The sequence below is a fragment of the Zea mays genome, chromosome 2 (assembly GCF_902167145.1).
Source record: "Zea mays cultivar B73 chromosome 2, Zm-B73-REFERENCE-NAM-5.0, whole genome shotgun sequence".
Taxonomy (NCBI): Eukaryota; Viridiplantae; Streptophyta; class Magnoliopsida; order Poales; family Poaceae; genus Zea; species Zea mays.
Window position 1 is genome coordinate 190,929,248 of NC_050097.1, and position 21,580 is coordinate 190,950,827.

The following is a 21,580-nucleotide window of genomic DNA, read 5'->3' on the forward strand; positions in this document are numbered from 1 at the left end:
ATACTTGCAAACCTTCTACATCTTCCGTTGAGCATGTTACTATTTGCACTAGATGTAGAGATATTAATGTTGATGCTATTCATGATCACCTAGCTTTAATCAAACAACAAAATGATCACATAGCTCAACTTAGTGCCAAAACTAATGAGCATGACTTAGAAAATGAAAAATTTAAATTTGCTAGAAGCATGCTCTATAGTGGGAGATGCCCTGGCATTAAGGATGGCATTGGCTTCCAACAGGGAGACAATGTCAAGCTTAATGCCCCACCTAAAAGATTGTCTAATTTTGTTAAGGGCAAGGCTCCCATGGTTCAGGATAACGAGGGTTACATTTTATACCCTGTCGGTTATCCCGAACACAAAATTAGGAGAATTCACCCTAGGAAGTCTCACTCTGGCCCTAATCATGCTTTTATGTATAAGAGTGAGGCATCTAGTTCTAGGCAATCAACCCATGCTAAATTGCCTAAAAAGAAAACTCCTAAAGCATCAAATGATCATAATGTTTCATTCAAAACTTTTGATGCATCTTATGTGCTAACTAACAAATCTGGCAAGGTAGTTGCCAAGTATGTTGGGGGCAAACACAAGGCAACTAAGACTTGTGTTTGGGTACCCAAAGTTCTTGTATCTAATGTCAAAGGACCCAAAACTGTTTGGGTACCTAAAATCAAGAACTAAATTTGTTTTGTAGGTTTATGCATCCGGGGGCTCAAGTTGGGTCATCGACAGAGGGTGCACAAACCATATGACTGGGGAGAAAAAGATGTTCTCCTCCTACGAGAAAAACCAAGACCCCCAACGAGCTATCACATTTGGGGATGGAAATCAAGGTTTGGTCAAAGGATTGGGTAAAATTGCTATATCACCTGACCATTCTATTTCCAATGTTTTTCTTGTAGATTCTTTAGATTACAACTTGCTTTCTGTTTCCCAATTATGTAAAATGGGTTACAACTGTCTTTTCACAAATACAGGTGTTACTGTCTTTAGAAGAAGTGATGATTCAATAGCTTTTAAGGGAGTATTAGAGGGTCAGCTATACTTAGTTGATTTCAATAGAGCTGAACTCGAACTTGCTTAGTTGCCAAGACTCATAGGTTGGCTCTGGCACCGCCGACTAGCCCATGTTGGGATGAAGAATCTTCACAAGCTTCTAAAGGGAGAGCACATTTTGGGACTAACAAATGTTCATTTTGAGAAAGACAGGATTTGTAGCGCATGCCAAGCAGGGAAGCAAGTTGGTGTTCATCATCCACATAAGAACATCATGACGACTGACAGGCCACTCGAGCTCCTCCACATGGACCTATTCGGCCCGATAGCTTACATAAGCATCGGCGGGAGTAAGTACTATCTAGTTATTGTGGATGATTATTCTCGCTTCACTTGGGTATTCTTTTTACAGGATAAATCTCAAACCCAAGAAACCTTGAAAGGATTCTTGAGACGAGCTCAAAACGAGTTCGGCTTAAGGATCAAGAAGATAAGAAGCGACAACGGGACGGAGTTCAAGAACTCTCAAATAGAAGGTTTTCTTGAGGAGGAAGGCATCAAGCATGAGTTCTCTTCTCCCTACACGCCACAACAAAATGGTGTAGTGGAGAGGAAGAATAGAACTCTATTGGACATGGCTAGGACCATGCTTGATGAGTACAAGACTTCGGATTGGTTTTGGGCCGAGGCGGTCAACACCGCTTGCTACGCCATCAACCGATTATATCTACACTGAATCCTCAAGAAGACATCATATGAACTCCTCAACGAGTTTAGTAGGATCATGATTCAAAAATTCGAGATGTCCATGATGGGGGAGTTGAAGTATTTTCTAGGCTTTCAAGTGAAGCAACTCCAAGAGGGCACCTTCATCAGCCAAACAAAGTATATTTAAGATATTCTCACCAAGTTTGGAATGAAGGATGCCAAGCCCATCAAGACACCCATGGGAACCAATGGGCATCTCGACCTCGACACGGGAGGTAAATCCGTAGATCAAAAGGTATACCGGTCGATGATAGGTTCTTTACTCTATTTATGTGCATCTCGATCGGATATTATGCTTTCTGTATGCATGTGTGCAAGGTTCCAAGCCGACCCTAAGAAAGTTCACCTTAGGGCCGTGAAGCGAATCTTGAGATATTTAGTTCATACACCTAAGTTTGGTCTTTGGTACCCCAAGGGATCCTCATTTGATTTATTAGGATATTCCGATGCTGATTGGGTAGGGTGTAAGATTAATAGGAAGAGCACATCAGGGACTTATCAGATTCTGGGAAGATCCTTGGTGTCTTGGGCTTCAAAGAAACAAAACTCAGTAGCTCTTTCTACCGCTGAAGCCGAGTATATTGTCGCAGGCCATTGTTGCGCGCAATTGCTTTGGATGAGGCAAACCCTTAGGGACTATGGCTACAAGTTTAGCAAAGTCCCTCTCCTATGTGATAATGAGAGTGCAATCCGCATGGCGGATAATCCCGTTGAACAATTGGTCGATATCTTTATCAAGCCTTTAGATGAGCAATCCTTTACCAAACTTAGGAATGAGCTAAATGTTCTTGATTCTAGGAATTTTGATTAATTCTTTGCACACATAGCTCAATTATATACCTTTGATCATATCTCTTTTTATGTCTATGACTAATGTGTTTTCAAGTATCATCTTATGCTTAGTCATAGATATTGAAAGGGAAATAGAGTATTCGGCAAAGAAGGCGCTTACACTCAACTCCAATTATATTTGCCGGTACTCCGCATCGTTCTCCACTTTGGTATAATCTTCACTCATATTTTTGTGTTTGCCAAAAGAGGGGAAAATTTGAAAAAGGGCTTATATCTCACTCGCAAAGTATCCGTTTTTGGCGATTCATGCCAAAGTGGGAGAAAGTAAGCCCAAAGCAAAAGGACCGCACCACCACCATTTTAAAAATAAAGTTTCGAATTGATATCCTATTGTGTTCAAAAAGGGGAAGAAACTAGTATCTTCAAAACTTGCAAAACCCTCTTGAACACTAAGAGGAAAATTTTATTTAGGGGGAGTTTTTGGTTTTAGTCAAAGGAAAAGCATTTGAGATAGGGGGAGAAAATTTCAAATCTTGAAAATGCTTTCTTCAATCTTATTCATGTACCTTTGACTATTTGCAAAAGGTTTTTGAAAAGAATTTTACAAAGAATTTGCATAACAAATCCTGTGGTGCAAATGTGGTCCAAAATTTTAAATAAGAAGAAAAACCATCCATGCATATCTATTGAAATATATATTGGTTTCAATTCCAAGCAACCTTTGCACTTACATTATGCAAACTAGTTCAATTCTGCACTTCTTTATTTGCTTTGGTTTGTGTTGGCATCAATCACCAAAAAGGGGGAGATTGAAAGGGAAATAGGGTCAAACCTTTTCCATATAAATATTGGTGGTTGAAATTGCCCAACACAAATTATTGGACTAACTGGTTTGCTCTAGATTATGAGTTCTACAGGTGCCAAAGGTTCACAACAAACCAATATAAGTCAAAAGAAAGGGTTCAAACAAAGGGAGCAAAAGACAACCGAAGTGTCCCTTGGTCTGGCGCACCGGACTGTCCGGTGCACCACCAGACAGTGTCCGGTGCACCAGGGAACCCAACTCCGAACTTGCCACCTTCGGGAATTCTGGGAGCCGCTCCGCTATAATTCACCGGACTGCCCGATGTAGCACCGGACTGTCCGGGGTGCCAGCGGAACAACGGCTACTTCGCGCCAACGGTCGTCTGCGAAGGCATTTAATGCGCTACAGTGCGCGCCTGCGCGCGCAGAAGTCAGAGCAGGTGCTAGAAGGCGCACTGGACAGTCTACAGGACCTGTCCGGTGCACCACCGGACTGTCCAATGGCCCCACAAGTCAGAGCTCCAATGGTCAAACCCTAACGGTTGGTTGACGTGGCTGGCGCACCGGACAGTGTCCGGTGGCGCACCGGACTGTCCGGTGCGCCCGTCGACAGAAGCCATCCCCAACGGCCATTTTGGTGGTTGGGGCTATAAATACCCCCAACCACCCCACATTCATTGTGTCGACGTTTCGACCCTCTGCGTGTCCCAGCCCAGATGGGTCGGCGCGAGACGGAACACAAGGGGGAAAACGATAAGGGGAACCGCGGCTCGTGTTGTCCTGCGCCCAGGGCGGATGCGCTTGCAGTAGGGGGTTACAAGCGTTCGCGAGGGAGAGAGAGAGTCTGCTCGTCAGCCCGTCCTCCCGCGTGGCCACCTTCTCGTACGAGGGCCCTGGACCTTCCTTTTATAGACGTAAGGAGATGGCCCAGGTGTACAATGGGGGTGTAGCAGTGTGCTAACGTGTCCGGCAGAGAGGAGCCAGAGTCATATGTACATGCCGACGTGGCTGTCGGAGAGGTGTTGGTGCCCTGTTCATGTTATGTCGTGGCAGTCGGAGGAGCGCTTAAACCCTGTAGAAGCACAGCTGTCGGGGCTGTCGGGACCTTGTTGACGTCTCCTTGCTTCCGTAGGGGGCTGAGAACCGCCGTCGTCATGGAGCACGCGAGGTGCCATCATTACTTGTTTTTCCAGGGCGAGCCAGATGGGACGCCGGTCTTGTTCCATGTAGCCTGAGCTAGCTAGGGGTAGGGTTATGATGTACCCCCCTACGACGTGGTCGGCCCGAACCCAAGGTCGGGCGAGGCGGAGGCTCCTCCGAGGTCGAGGCTGAGTCCGAGCTCTAGGGTCGGGCGAGACGGAGACCGTCGTCCGAGGTCGAGGTTGAGTCCGAGCCCTGGGGTCGGGCGAGGCGGAGACCATCGTCCGAGGTAGAGGTTGAGTCCGAGCCCTAGGGTCGGGCGAGGCAGAGACCGTCGTCCGAGGTAGAGGTTGAGTCTGAGCTCTGGGGTCGGGCGAGGCGGAGACTGTCGTTTGGGGTCGAGGCTGAGTCCAAGCCCTGGGGTCGGGCGAGGCGGAGACCGTCGTCCGAGGTCGAGGTTGAGTCCGAGCCCTGGGGTCGGGCGAGGCGGAGGCCGTCTTCCGGGGTCGAGGTTGAGTCCGAGCCCTGGGGTCGGGCGAGGCGGAGACCGTCGTCCGAGGTCGAGGTTGAGTCTGAGCCCTAGGGTCGGGCGAGGCGGAGGCCGTCTTCCGGGGTCGAGGTTGAGTCCGAGCCTTGGGGTCGAGCGAGGCGGAGCTTCCTATGGCACCCGAGGCTGGACTTGGCTGCTGTCAGCCTCACCCGGGTGGGTGGCACAACAGTCGAAGCAGTGCAGGCGGCGCTGTTTTCCTGTCAGGTCAGTCAATGGAGGGGCGAAGTGACTGCGGTCACTTCGGCCTTGTCGACTGAGGAGCGCACATCAGGACAAGGTGTCAGACGATCCTTGCATTGAATGCTCCTGTGATGCGGTCGGTTGGCGTGGCGATCTGGCTAAGGTTGCTTCACTGCGAAGCCTGCCCGAGCTGGGCCTCGGGCGAGTCGAAGGTGCGCCCATTACTTGAGGATGCCCTCGGGCGAGGCGTGAATCTGCCTTGGTCTACTGTTCCTGCCCGAGGCTGGGCTCGGGCGAGGCGAGATCGTGTCCCTTGAGTGGATGGAGCCTTTGACCCGAATTGCGCCCATCAGGCCTTTGCAGCTTTGTGCTGATGGTGATTACCTGCCGAGTTTAGGAGTCTTGGGGGTACCCCTAATTATGGTCCCCAACAGTATCCCCCGAGCCTCAAAGGGAGTGTTGGTACTCGCTCGGAGGCTTTGTCGCACTTTTTTGCAAGGGGACCGACCTTTCTCGGTCACACTTCGTTCCGGTGGGTGCGCGCGAGCACCCCTGCCGGGTGTAGCCCCCGAGGCCTCGGAGGAGTGGTTTGACTCCTTCGAGGTCTTAGTGCCTTTCGTGATGCCTCGGCCGGTCTGGTTGTTCCCTCATACGATCTAATCATAGTACGGGTGCATGGTCAGGTTCTAAGTTCTCGGGCTGGTATGTTGACGCTGTCAACGGTTTGGCCAGAGCCGAGTTCGCGAGAGCAGCCCCCGAGCCTCTGCACAGGGCGAGAGGATGGTCAGGGACTGACTCGGCTTTTTTCATACGCCCCTTCATCGCCTTTCTGCAAGGAGGAGGGGGGAAAGCGCCATGTTGCCCTTGGAGGGCGCCGAACATGGTGTCTCCAGTGAGTTGCTAACGGGTGATCCGAGTGGACGCCCGTGCCCCGTTCGATAAGGGTCGGCTAGTGGCCCAGAGGCGCGCTCCAAAAGTACCTGCAGGTGATTTGTCGGACCCGATCCCGTTTGATAGGGTCCGAGGGCTCGATGCCTCCCTCTGATGGGATTCCGTTACAGAATCGCTCCTGCTGGTCTCGGAAATGTCCTAGGGTACCTCGGGAGCGTAGCCCGAGCCTCGGCCATGTATCGGACGTACCCAGAGTCATCCCTCGCTCTGCATGTTCTGAGGCGGCTGTCGAACCCTTCGGGGGGCCAGCCTACGAACCCCTGATCAGTAGTGGGCGCGGAGCCCGAGTGGCCTAAGGCGGCTGTTGAACCCTTCCGAGGGGCCAGCCTTCGAACCTCTGACCAGTAGTGGGTGCGGAGCCTGAATGCTCTGAGGCGGCTGTCGAGCCCTTCCGAGGGGCCAGCCTTCGAACCTCTGATTAGTAGGAGGGCTCGGGGCCCGCTTCCTTCGCGGAGAAGGATCCCTTTCAGAGTATCCCCATTCCCGGTCCCTGTAGCAAGAGAGAGAAAGGGGAAGAGGAAAAGGATACGAAATTGAATGACATGGCACACCTTTTTTTGACGCGGTCATTATGGCGGAGGTGAAGCGTCGCCCGCTTCGCCTGCCAAAGGTGTCGCCTGCCCTGCCGCGGAGTTAATGCGAGTGGTTCGCGGGGCAGCCGTTGTGCATGCGCGAGCCGTTCGAGGAACGGGCGTTTCGCCTTCGAGTTTTGAATTTTGCGACGGGTTCGGGCGAAGTGTTGAACGGGTCTTGCCCGGGCCTTTATATATTCGGAAGAGGGACCGGTGGTGGTTTTTTTACTTTGCTGCTCGCCCCCTGCTTTGGTTTCCGCAACCTGAGGGAAATAGCCAGAGAAAGAAAACCGCGCACCTTGTCCGCTCCGCCGCCACCCCCTTCGCTTGGTGATGGCCGACCGGGTAACCGTCGTTCTGCCACGCGACCCGTGGCCCTTCTCCACCGTCATGGCGGATGACCTGGAGGCCCTTGTTGCCGACGGTTTGCTTCGTCCCCTCTCCGGTGACCCGTAGCCGGAGTGGATGGTCCCTCCGAGCGGAGCCGCCCCGTCCCCGCCGCCGGGGTATGTGCTGAGTTTCGTCTCTTTCCACAAGCGGGGGTTCGGAGTGCCGGCAAGCCGTTTCATGCGGGCGATTCTGCACTTCTATGGGGTGGAGCTGCACAATCTCAACCCCAACTCTATCGCGCAAGTAGCCATCTTCGCGGCGGTTTGCGAAGGATTTTTGGGGATTGACCCCCACTGGGATCTGTGGACCCATCTCTTCTCCGTGGAGCCTTTTGCCTTGACGACAGGGGAAAAGAGAGTCTGCATGGCGGTGCGAGCCGGTGGCTGCATCCTCCAGTTGAGGCAGGCGCGTGCGCAACAGTACATCCCCGCCATCCTTGTGTCTTCGAACAAGGGGTGGCAGCGCCGGTGGTTTTACCTCCGGAACGACGATGGGAGGCTCCCGTCGTTTTCTCAACGAGTGGTGACCGCCGCCGGCAGCAACTGGCGCTATGGGGCCCCGCGCAAGAGACAGAAGAATCTCCAGCCACTTCTGGAGGCTTTGCAGGAGCTGCGAGACGGAGGGCTCACCACCGCGGGGGTGGTTGCTGCCATCCATCGCCGGAGGGTGCTCCCCTTGACGGAGCGGCGGCTGCTGCTTTCGGAGATGGCGTCGGGGGTCGACTTGGAGGGTTCACAGATGTCATTGGTCCCCCTCCCCGCCGATGACCTCCATAGGTGGGTAGCCGGCACGGTAGGGAGGCTGGATGCTGGTGCCCTCACCCAGCCCTCGATGCGCCCCGAGCGCGGGTGCATATCCCTGGTGAGTGTCCGCTCCTTCTTCCTTCTTGTGTTAGATTGCCCTTGGTTCTCACAACCGAGACTTCCATTCGTCTCCAGGAGTTGGGGTTCCACAAGTCTTCTTTGCCACCGGTCCCAGAGGACGTGATGGACTGAGCCGCACGAAGGGTCGTTGCAGAGAAGAAGAAGGAGGAGAAGGACGCGAAAAAGGCTCGGGCCCGCGAGCGGATGCGGGCTCGGGACGCCTTGGAGAGGCATCGTCGGAAGCAGGAGAGGGATGGGCTCCCGAGGGAGCCGTCTCTAGAGACGCCTGACGACGATGACGACGACGATGATGACAAAGACGACGACATGGTGGCCCGCCTTGGCCTCAACCCAGATCTGCGGCTGGGCCAGGGGTCGTCGAGCCGGCCCCCGAGTGGGCTGGCACCGTCGGTATCCGGGGCCGGGACATCAGGGTCCCGGTCTGGAGAACAGGGGCAGGCCGAGGGGGTACTTGACCCCTTGGATGAGGTAGTTGAGGTAACCTCGGGGAGTCAGGCTGACCCACCTGTGCCCCAAGAGCTGTTGCCTGTGCCGGTCGCCCAGGAGGTTGATCCTCAGGTCGCCGTGACTGCGCCTGGGCGGACCGTCCCTTCGGTGCCCCGGGTGCCCGAGGCGGGGATGGTGCCAAAGCCGGTAGCGGAGCAGACCTTGGCGGCGCCGGCGGGGGCCGAGGCCCAAGGGGCCTCCCCGCAGGCACGATTGGTCATGGTCTGGAGTGGGTAAGTATCTGAGGATACCTCCGTCCTGGCTCTTTCTTCGTGTGTCCTGATCCTACCTTTCCCTTTCCTCCCAGCAAACGGAGGCATGGCTCGACCGGTCTGGCTCCCCGGAAGGTCCTCAAGACGGCGTCGGCCTCTGCAGCCAGTGCCGCACTGGGCCACGCCGGTCGGCTGGCCTCCCCACAAGATGCCCCAAAGCGGGGGGCTCAGGCGGCACTGGTTGCCGTGAGGCAAGCCCCTCAGGTTGACCCTCTGCTGAGGCGGCTGTCGTGCCGGGGGAGACTGCTGGCGCGGCCGCGGCCTTCACACCATCTGATGTGTTGCCGATGCCGGCACCAGCCTCTGCCGAGGCTGTTGCCGCTCTGCCCGTGGAGCCATCCGCCACCGTCGAAGCTGAGATGGCCGAGCCGCTGCAACCCGAGGCCGGTGATCCGAAGTCTGCCCCCTTAGTCGAGGAGGTACCCGATGCGCCGACCGCAGGGGGTGCCGACGCCTTGGAGGAGGGGGGCGCAGAACCGCGGCCCGTTCTGGGGAGCGACGACCTTATCCTCGCGCGGCGCGGTCCCAATGAGCGGCGTGGGGAGGCGCTCCGGTTCTGGACCCGTGGTGCCTGGAAGCCCCTCTTCGTTCTTAACGATGAGCGGGAGGAGCAGTCTCGGGACGAGCTCCGCGAGTGTGCCGAGGCAGCGATGGGGTCGCTTCGGTCGACCATGGAGGTCCTCGCCAGGAACATTCCCAGGATCCTCCAGATAAGGATTTTAGGCATACCTTTCACGTGATCAAGGCATTCTTTGTGACACCCCGCTTCCCTTCCTCAGGATCTAACGGATCTGAGCACTGCCAAGTCGTCGTTCATCCGCCGCGAGGTCGACGTCTGGGGTTCGCTGTGGTTTCTGAGGACCACGCTTGCCGAGGCTACCAAGCGCCTCTCCCAACGGAGCGCTGAGGCGGCGAACCTTCGGTTGCTCTGTGATGAGCTGGGGGCAGAGGCAGCGGCGGCACGTGCAGAGGCGCAGCGGCGGCAGTTGGAGCTTGGCCAGGTCATCGGTGAGCGGGACCAGTCTCGGAGCCGAGCCGCCGAGGCTGAAAGCCGGGCTGAGTCCCTTGGAGGCCAGCTAGCCGAGGCATCTGCTCGGGTCGGAGCCCTTGCCGCGGACCTGGCCGTGGCCGTCGGGTCTGCTCAGTCCGCCCAAGCCACAGCCTCGGAGCAGCGTGCCCGGGCTAAAGGTATGTCTTGGCTGTTTTGAGATTTTGATTCAGCTTCACTCTTCGACTCGTGTTTGAAGAATTCTGTTTTGGCTATTTGCAGAGTTCGAGTTTGCCCTCAACGAGTCCGTCAAGGCACTTGCCCAGGCGGCTGAGCAGAAGGAGGCCGACCGCGTGGCCATGTCCGAGGCTATCTCGGCCTTCTGCCGGGTCTTTGGTCTCAATGATGTCCCCTCGGGAAGCTCCCCCTAGAGTCGCCTATAGGCCTTGGGTGATCACGCGCGTGGTAGACTCCGCGAGGCGCTGCATCACGGCGTTAGGCGGGCCTTCGCTGTACTCGCTTCCCACTACGATGTGGATCTGGAGCAGGTCAGCGAGGGGTACTGCCTTCCTGACGAAGATGAAGCTGCCCTGGCCGAAGTTCAGAGGCTTGACGCGGCCGCCGCGGGCCCAAGCGCGGTGCTGGCGTCCTCCTTTGAGGTGGAAATCCTCCCACTTGCGCCGCCGTCCGAGGTCGGGGCGGATCTCGCCGAGGGTGGAAACGAAGCCGAGGGTGCAGCTCCTCCCCCGGGCGATGCCTGATTCTGCCGGAGCAGTTTACTTTGAATATGTATGTGTCTTTCACGGCCGCTGAGGCCTGAACATTTTGTCGTCGTGATATAAGGTTGTGTCTCTGTTCCTCCTGTTTCGCGTATCCGGACTTGTTCGTCAGTAGCCGAGTAAGAGTTATTTTTCGCCTACCCAAGTAAGAGTTATTTTTTGTGGTAGGTGACGAGTGAGGTATCTGTATCCCGGAGGCATAGGAGTCCCTAGGCTCGGTCGGCCTCGCCGCTTACATGCACTCTTATTCGTTCCTCGGGGTTCTGTTACTGATATAGCCGGGAAACACGAAAGTCGTTTTGGTGGAAAACTTTTTCCGAGGAAAATTGTGACACGGAGGGGGTTCCCTCCTTCTAGCCCCCGAGGGAGGGTCGAGCTTTGCTGAGGCAAGGCTGACCCTTCCTTGATGGTTAGACTTTACTTGTGTATGTAAACGAGGTATATGAACGACTTGAAAACATCTTAAGGGTAGAAGCGACGTAGCTGTCGGATGTTCCAAGCGTTGTTGTAGACCTCACCTTGACTGTTGGCCAGCTTGTATGTTCCGGGCTTCAAAGTCTTGGCGATGATGAATGGCCCTTCCTAGGGAGGCGTGAGCTTGTGGCGCCCTCGGGCGTCTTGTCATAGCCGAAGCACCAAGTCGCCCACCTGGATGTCTCGGGATCGAACCCCTCGGACATGGTAGCGTCGCAGGGACTACTGATACCGCGCCGAGTGTAGTAAGGCCATGTCCCGAGCCTCTTCCAGCTAGTCCAGTGAGTCTTCTTGGTTGGTCTGGTTGCTTCGGGCGTCATATGCCCTCGTCCTCGGGGAGCCGTATTCTAAGTCTGTGGGCAAGATAGCCTCGGCCCCATAGACTAGAAAAAACGGCGTGAAGCCCGTGGCTCGGCTTGGCGTCGTCCTCAGACTCCAGACCACCGAGGGGAGTTCCTTCATCCATCGCCTGCCGAACTTGTTGAGGTCGTTGTAGATTCTCGGCTTGAGTCCCTATAGAATCATGCCATTGGCACGCTCTACCTGCCCATTCGTCATGGGGTGAGCTACGGCAGCCCAGTCCACCCGGATGTGGTGGTCCTCGCAGAAGTCCAGGAACTTCCTGCCGGTGAACTGGGTGCCGTTGTCGGTGATGATGGAGTTCGGGACTCCAAAGCGATGGATGATGTTGGTGAAGAACGCCACCGCCTGTTCAGACCTGATGCTGTTTAGGGGTCGGACCTCAATCCACTTGGAGAATTTGTCGATAGCGACCAGCAGGTGCGTGAAGCCCCTGGGTGCCTTCTGCAAGGGACCGACGAGGTCCAGACCCCACACAGCAAACAGCCAAGTGATGGGTATTGTTTGCAGAGCCTGAGCGGGCAGGTGGGTCTGCCTTGCGTAGAATTGACATCCTTGGTAGGTGCGTACAATCCTAGTGGCGTCGGCCACCGCGGTTGGCCAGTAGAAACCTTATCGGAAGGCGTTTCCAACGAGGGCTCGAGGCGCTGCGTGGTGACCGCAAGCCCCCAAGTGTATTTCTTGCAATAACTCCTGACCTTCGGTGATGGATATGCATCGCTGGAGGATGCCTGAGGGGCTGCGGTGGTAGAGCTCCTTTCCGTCACCCAGCAAGACGAACGACTTGGCGCGCCGCGCCAATCGCCGAGCCTCGGTTCCGTCGAGGGGTAGCTCTCCTCGGTGGAGATATTGTAGGTACAGGGTCTGCCAGTTTCGATTAGGCGGGACTGAGAGCACCTAGAGGGGGGGTGAATAGGTGATCCTGTAAAAACTTAACTTATAGCCACAAAAACTTGTTAAGAGTTAGCACAATAATTGCCAAGTGGCTAAAGAGGAGATCTTGCACAATACGACAATCACAGAGAAGACACAGAGATTTATCCCGTGGTTCGGCCAAGTACAAAACTTGCCTACTTCCACGTTGTGGCGTCCCAACGGACGAGGGTTGCAATCAACCCCTCTCAAGCGGTCCAAAGACCCACTTGAATACCACGGTGTTTTTGCCTTGCTTATCTTTATCCCACTCGCGAGGAATCTCCACAGATTGGAGTCTCTCGCCCTTACACTTAAGATTCACAAAGAAGCACGGAGTAAGGGAGGGAAGCAACACACACAAATCCACAGCGAAATGCGCACACACACGGCCAAGATTCGAGCTCAAAGACTATCTCACAGTTTCTCACAAGAACAGAGCTCGAATCACTTAGAATCACAAACGGATGCGCAAAGACTGAGTGTGGATGATCAAGAATGCTCAAGAGTTGCTTGGTGTACTCCTCCATGCGCCTAGGGGTCCCTTTTATAGCCCCAAGGCAGCTAGGAGCCGTTGAGAACAAATCTGGAAGGCCATCTTTGCCTTCTGTCGTCGGGCGCACCGGACAGTCCGGTGCACACCGGACAGTGTCCGGTGCCCGATTCCTTTCCTTAAATGGCGAAGCCGACCGTTGCAGATGCGGGAGCCGTTGGCGCACCGGACATGTCCGGTGCACACCGGACAGTCCGGTGCCCCCTTCCGACCGTTGGCTCGGCCACGTGTCCCGCGCTGATCGCGCGGTCGACCGTTGGCCCTGGCCGACCGTTGGCTCACCGGACAGTCCGGTGCACACCGGACAGTCCGGTGAATTTTAGCCGTACGCCGTCAGCAAATTCCCGAGAGCGGCCTCTTCGGCCGAGGCAGCCTGGCGCACCGGACACTGTCCGGTGCACCACCGGACAGTCCGGTGCCCCAGACCGAAACAGCCCCTTGGCTGTACACAGCCAAGTCTTCTCTTCTCTTCTTCTTTCTGTTTCTAACACTTAGACAAATATATTAGTACACAAAACCAATGTACTAAGACTTAGAAACATATCTTTGTTTGAAGATTTGCACTTTGTTCATCCATGGGCATTGATTCACATTAAAGCACTCGTGTTGACACTCAATCACCAAAATACTTAGAAATGGCCCAAGGGCACATTTCCCTTTCAATCTCCCCCTTTTTGGTGATTTATGCCAACACAACATAAAGTAGATAGAACAAGTGCAAAATCACTTCAAATAAAAACTCAAATTGGTTTTGATTCAATTTTGGCATATATGGATCATCCTTTGCCACCACTTGGTTTGTTTTTGCAAATCAAACTCAAATCTCTATTTCTATGTCAACCACACATGTTGAGGCATAAAGAGAGTCATTCCAAAAGTGATTGATCAAAGATTTCAAAAACTCCCCCTATTTCCCATAATCAACACTTCTCCCCACAAGAAGCCAACTTTTGACAATAGAAACAATAAGAGACAATAAAAGCTTTTGACAAAACAAAAACTCTATTATACTATTTTCAAAATCTCTCAAGTGGTAGCTGATCCATTTATCACTTTGGCCTTTATTTTCTCCCCCTTTGGCATCAAGCACCAAAACGGGATCAATCTTGGCCTTCTAACCCCATTGCCTTACCAAAATCTTCAATAAGAATACAAAGGCAATAAGATTGCATGAGATGAACTTGGAATATGTTACCCTCTCATCGGAGTGCAGTGGAAGTCTTTCATGGTCCAAGTCCACCTTTTCCCTTTCAATCCTCCTTCGAGACTAAATCATCAAACTCAAGCACATGGTTAGTCTCAAAGGGTCAAGTTGTAGCACATCTCCCCCTAAACATGTGCATCACTTTGCAATGGACTTGTGAGGTCCAGGGAGTGTTTTTACAACTTGAGCACCATAATAATGCAGCAAAATGCAAAAAGGAACATGATCAAAAGCATAAGTACATGTATGCTACAATTCAATCCAGGTTCCGCGAATCTATGACATTTAGCTCACTACGCAACCTGCAAAAGGTCTTCTCATCTAGAGGCTTAGTGAAGATATCGGCTAGCTGGTTCTCGGTGCTAACATGAAACACTTCGATATCTCCCTTTTGCTGGTGGTCTCTCAAAAAGTGATGCCGGATGTCTATGTGCTTTGTGCGGCTGTGCTCAACAGGATTCTCCGCCATGCGGATAGCACTCTCATTGTCACATAGGAGTGGGACTTTGCTCAGATTGTAGCCAAAGTCCCGGAGGGTTTGCCTCATCCAAAGTAGTTGCGCGCAACACTGACCTGCGGCAACGTACTCGGCCTCAGCGGTGGATAGGGCAACGGATGTTTGTTTCTTAGAGTTCCATGACACCAGGGACCTTCCTAAGAATTGGCACGTCCCCGATGTACTCTTCCTATCGACCTTACATCCGGCATAGTCGGAGTCTGAGTATCCAACTAAGTCAAAGGTAGACCCCTTTGGATACCAGAGCCCGAAGCAAGGCGTAGCAACCAAATATCTAAGAATTCGCTTCACCGCCACTAAGTGACACTCCTTAGGATCGGATTGAAATCTAGCACACATGCATACGCTAAGCATAATATCCGGTCTACTAGCACATAAGTAAAGCAAAGAACCTATCATTGACCGGTATGCTTTTTGATCAACGGACTTACCTCCTTTGTTGAGGTCGGTGTGTCCGTCGGTCCCCATCGGAGTCTTTGCGGGCTTGGCGTCCTTCATCCCAAACCGCTTTAGCAGATCTTGCGTGTACTTCGTTTGGGAGATGAAGGTGCCGTCCTTGAGTTGCTTCACTTGGAACCCAAGGAAGTAGTTCAACTCGCCCATCATCGACATCTCGAATTTCTGCGTCATCACCCTGCTAAACTCTTCACAAGACTTTTGGTTAGTAGAACCAAATATTATGTCATCGACATAAATCTGGCACACAAACAAATCACCATCACATGTCTTTGTAAAAAGAGTTGGATCGGCTTTCCCAACCTTGAAAGCATTAGCAATTAAAAAGTCTCTAAGGCATTCATACCATGCTCTTGGGGCTTGCTTAAGTCCATAGAGCGCCTTAGAGAGCTTACACACATGGTCGGGGTACCGTTCATCCTCGAAGCTAGGGGGTTGCTCCACGTACACCTCCTCCTTGATTGGCCCGTTGAGGAAAGCGCTCTTCACATCCATTTGGTACAACCTGAAAGAATGGTGAGCGGCATATGCTAGCAAGATACGAATTGACTCTAGCCTAGCCACAGGAGCAAAAGTCTCCTCAAAGTCCAAACCTGCGACTTGGGCATAACCTTTTGCCACAAGTCGAGCCTTGTTCCTCGTCACCACCCCGTGCTCGTCCTGTTTGTTACGGAACACCCACTTGGTTCCCACAACATTTTGCTTCGGACGAGGCACCAGTGTCCAAACTTCATTGCGCTTGAAGTTGTTGAGCTCCTCCTGCATGGCCAACACCCAGTCCGGATCTAGCAAGGCCTCCTCTACCCTGAAAGGCTCAATAGAAGAGACAAAGGAGTAATGCTCACAAAAATTAACTAATCGAGATCGAGTAGTTACTCCCTTGCTAATGTCACCCAGAATTTGATCGACGGGATGATCCCTTTGAATCATCGCTCGAACTTGGGTTGGAGGTGCCGGTTGCGCTTCTTCCTCCATCACTTGATCATCTTGTGCTCCCCCTTGATCAAGCGCCTCCACTTGAGGTACCTGTTTGTCATCTTCGGTTGGGGGATGCACCATAGTTGAGGAAGAAGGTTGATCTCGTTCATCTTGTTCCTGTGGCCGTACTTCTCCAATCGCCATGGTCCGTATAGCGGCCGTCGGAACATCTTCTTCATCTACATCATCACAATCAACAACTTGCTCTCTTGGAGAGCCATTAGTCTCATCAAATACAACGTCGCTAGAGACTTCAACCAAACCCGATGATTTGTTGAAGACTCTATACGCCTTTGTATTTGAGTAATAACCTAACAAAAACCCTTCTACAGCTTTGGGAGCAAACTTAGAATTTCTACCTTTCTTCACTAGAATGTAGCACTTGCTCCCAAATACACGAAAGTAAGATACATTGGGTTTGTTACCGGTTAGTAGCTCATACAAAGTCTTCTTGAGGAGGCGATGAAGATAGACCCTGTTGATGGTGTGGCAAGCCGTGTTCACGGCTTCCGACCAGAAACACTCGGGGGTCTTGAATTCTCCAAGCATTGTCCTCGCCATATCGATTAGCGTCCTGTTCTTTCTCTCTACCACACCATTTTGCTGTGGTGTGTAGGGAGCGGAGAACTCGTGCTTGATCCCTTCCTCCTCAAGGAATTCCTCCATTTGAAGGTTCTTGAACTCGGACCCGTTGTCGCTCCTTATCTTCTTCACTTTGAGCTCAAACTCATTTTGAGCTCTCCTGAGGAAGCGCTTGAGGGTCCCTTGGGTTTCAGACTTATCCTGCAAAAAGAATACCCAAGTGAAGCGGGAAAAGTCATCAACAATAACTAAACCATACTTACTTCCTCCTATGCTCAGATAGGCGACAGGTCCGAAGAGGTCCATATGCAGCAGCTCCAGGGGTCTTGAAGTGGTCATCACATTCTTGCTGTGATGCGCTCCTCCCACTTGTTTACCTGCTTGACAAGCTGCACAAGGTCTATCTTTTTCGAAATGCACGTTAGTCAAACCTATCACGTGTTCTCCCTTTAGAAGTGAAAGTTGCCTAGAGGGGGGGTGAATAGGCAAGTTAAAACTTTTTCAACAAAAACTAGAAGCAAACTGGGTAAAACTGAATTGGTCTTGAAATTCACCCGGTTAACTTTGGAAATGAGATGTTCTAAATGATCCACCGGGTTCAAAGTAGTAGATCTGAGAAGGGCACTTCTCAAAATCCACACACCAAAAAGATGTGAACAAATCTTCCACGGAAGGGTGAGAGAACGAAGAACACAAACAAACACAATGAGCAAGAACACAAGAGACACAAGATTTATCCCGAGGTTCGGTCACACCACCAAGGTGCCCTACTTCCTCGTTGAGGCGCCCACAAAGAGCCGGGTCTCTTTCAACCCTAATCCTCCCTTGCCGACCACAAAGGTCAAGCCCACACACTAATCTTTGCTCAAACGAGTGGGTAATACAAACTTTCTTGTGGTCTTCCACAAGATTTGGAGACTCACAAGAGACACCTAGTCGTCTAGGAGCTAGAAGCTCCAAGAGTAATGAATCCACAAAGAACTCGATGTAGTACCAAAGCTCGAATCAAGAAGAGCAAGAGAGATTTGGAGATGAAGCACAAAAACCGCAGCTCTCAAACTCACTCAAAGATTTCTCTCCAAAGATTTGAAATGGGAGAGGCAAGAGGTGTGTGAGAGAGAGTGGGAGGTGTTTCTCAGGTTGGGAATGAAGTTTTGTGCGTGCTCTACTATGGGGAAGAGTGTGGGAGGTGTATATAAAGGTGCCCACAAAAGCAGGTGGCCGTTGGGGAAAGTTGGCCAAAAACCGGTTGAACCGGTTTGTAAACCGGTTGAACCGGTTTCCACCAGGAAGAACTCGGTTCACTGACCTACTCAGCCGGAGAGTCAACCGGACTCAAAACCGGTTGAGCCGGGCTCAAATCCGGTTGAACCGGTTTTCCCAAAATCTGCACACGACTTTTTCTGACAGGACTGACTGGCAGACTGGCAGTGACAGAGCGGAACAGTGCAGAAACCGGTTGAACCGGTTTTAGGTCCGGTTGAACCGATTTTTGAACTGCTGCACAGATTTTGAGAAAACAGACGTGAAACTAGGGTAAAATGGAAGTTTTAGATCAAGGATTTTGAGCTTTAGTACCAACACCAACCTTCTTTTTGGACCCCCCTTGATAGTACGACGATTTCTATACTCAAGTTAAATAAAATATAATTAAGTAAACTCCTTGAGTCATTGGTGTCTCAAGTGTGATTTCTCCATGGCGTTGCTTCATAAGGATCACAAACATCTTTGTCTCACCGTTTGAAGCAAACACAAATCGAGCCTGTGACTTGTGCCATTTCACCATATATGAGTTCAAATCATGGCTTCAAGTCACCTTACTGATGCATCAACATGTTGTAACTCTTCATAGCTGATTAGTTCATCGACTTAGTGCAAGTACTCTCTTCTTCACCTTAGCCATGGTACCTCGGTCTACAAGCCGTCGCTTGGCCTTCACCTTCGCTTAGTTCCTCGAAGCCCTTTCCTTGCTATCTTCACCCTATCAAGCCATTCTTGAGTCACATCCTATTGAGCATCCATTGAGAGAATCATTTCTTCAATATTGTGAACCTTGCTTGAATGTCATCTAGATATAACTGCTAAGATCAATCAAGCTCTAGTTTGATTCTCATATATTCATATATGGACTAATAGTAATATGGTCAAGCCAATTCACGATTCCTCATATCTTATTCACTTTGGCTTGATCAATCCTCTTAATCACTTCAACCTCTATTATGATCATATTTATGCATAGTGATTTCTCAGGACTTGTCCATATATTCAAACCAATATAGAGACCATATTATATCCATTTGCATTGTCTCACTGGTTATTTGACCTTGTGTTGAACCTTGTTCACTGATCATTATACACTATTCAAGTATGTTCATCATACTGAATTTCCTGTTCAACACTTAGCAAACTTGTTAGACCTTTAAATGTGTTGTTATCCAAATCACCAAAACTCACAAAAGGGATGAATGCACTTTCAATCTCCCCCTTTTTGGTGATTGATGACAACACATTTAAAGCTTACATAAGATTTGATAAACAAGATTTTGAATCCTATGATATAGTTTCCTCCCCCTAAATATGTGCATTTCAGAAAATACCAATTTTGTACTCAAATGCCAAAAGCACATATTTGGGTCAAAGTATGGAGACAACTTATATCATACTATTCATAGGATGCAGTGCGTCATAAAATAAATGTGATGCTCATGACATAGTATGCACTCATCAACTTTCTACATCTTATGTTTTTCTTATGACTTCCCCTTTTTTTTAAATATTTCTCCCCTTTTTAAAGTCTTCTAACACTTAGTTACATAAGACTAAAGGTAAGCTTTAATGCAAAATTTCTCCCCCTTTGTCATAAATCTCCAAAAAAGATATAAAGAATATAAAGGGTAGAAATTATGATTAATCAAGATTTGAACACACTATCATGAAAAGGGTCCTTATATGGCACAAAGGTAATGGAGAAGTGCCATAAGTGATGTACCTTTGCGTTTTACCTTTTCAAAGGGGTGTTCCACACTTGTGTTGTATTTAAAGTTTATTTTGCAATCTCTTGTTGGCATAATTGTGACATAGGTCCAAGATATCAGCTGAATATTGTCATACTAATTGAAAGATAAATCTTGATACCTGGAGTCTAGATGTCATCTAGCATTTTCTTATCATAACAAGAGACAACATGAAAATTGCACAAGTATGGATTATACAACTAGTGATCATGTTCAAAAAATATCAATTAAAAACCACCAATTGATACAATTTGAGAGATAATCAGATCAATAATTGCATATTACACTAAGTTCTCCTCAAGTTTTAGTGCACACATATATATGAATTCAATTGATACCTGTTGAGAGTACTTATTTGCAACTTAAAGTACCATTGGCATACAAGGAGTATCAATTGAACATAATCATGTAACATAGGGAACATGCACACTATTTAATCAATTAAGTGCTAGACAGGAGAATTTATAAGCTATGCTACTTCAGATATTTGCAATCCAAAAGGGTGTGATACATATTTACCAATTTTAGATGACGTTGGAGTAGCATATACAAGAGAAACTCATTCTCTTATGAAATGTATAGAAGATACATTTATTGGAGCAAAGAATCTTTGATACCCATCAAATTTGCAGTGGAAGCGATTGTCTTTGCCTGAAGGTTCCTTTCTAATTTGAGACTACACACATAATAGACTTGAAAATGAAGTTAGTCTCAAAGATTCAAATTATAGACCATTCTCCCCCTAAATGTATGCATACAAGTGATGAATACTTATTTAGCTTATGCACTTGGACTTGTGAGGTCAGGGGATTAAGTTCTACAATTTGAACCTTGGTACAAATAAAGTATGAAAATATGAAATTGCACCAATTTAAGGAATTACTCATAATCAAACGGTATACTAATAGACATGATATGCAATATTTTTAAGCCAAGATTCAAGTGCAACCTTATGATGTGACTTAAGATATTGCATATACATGCATACACTAACTTGTAAAAGCCTAGATACACGAATGTAATACAATAGTTCATGGAGTGACACACCTTTGTTCCATGCCATATGGTCTTCATTATAATCATGAATTTCTATCTTAGCTTTTGATAGGCTTGACATTTCAAAGAGAAACTTATCCTCTTTAAACGATCAAGAGAAACTCATTCTCTTCAAAGAACTACACAAATTCACTAAAAGAAAATGTTAGTCTTTAAGGACACAAGATATAGAATGAGCTCCCCCTAAATGTATGCATCAAGTACTTGAATTACTTGTAACATGCAATTGATTCAATTAAGATTCTTAGAGGAGTTCATCATATATCTTGGTCAATGCATAATATATTTGAAACAATTGAATTTATGCTAGAGAACACATATCGTTCCCCAATAGAACTAATCCATGGGGTGACATGTGGTAAATATTTGACCATTTCCTTGGAACCACTCATCCTCATTTGATGTTCTCCAAGGTGTGAGACTACAAAACATGAACTTGAAAGAAATTATTAGTCTCACAAGATATAGGCTAAACTCTCCCTCAATTTGTGCATGCAAGAGTACACAAAGTACACTTATGCACATTAACAATACGAGGTTAAAGGAGATGTTTGCACTATATCTTGGTTTAACATAACATGCTTTACATAGATGATGAAAATTAAACCAATTAAAAGTTTAAGAACTAAAAGTATATCAATTGAAATCTTGGAGGGTAAAGCATGCTAATATGAACCTCAACCTCATAATGAAGGATATCATATAAATATGTCACTACATCTTCATTATTTGGTTGACAAAAAAATATAACTCCCTTCTTGATTCACTATGATCTCTTTTCTCTTTGTAGTTTCATCCAACCAAGTGATCTTGAACTTCATTCATTTTTTGTAGATTTTGAATCCATCTTGAAAGCTCTTGGAAGGACCTCGTTGTAACACTTAGAAAAGAGAGCATTAAAAACACAAGAGAGGGTTTCA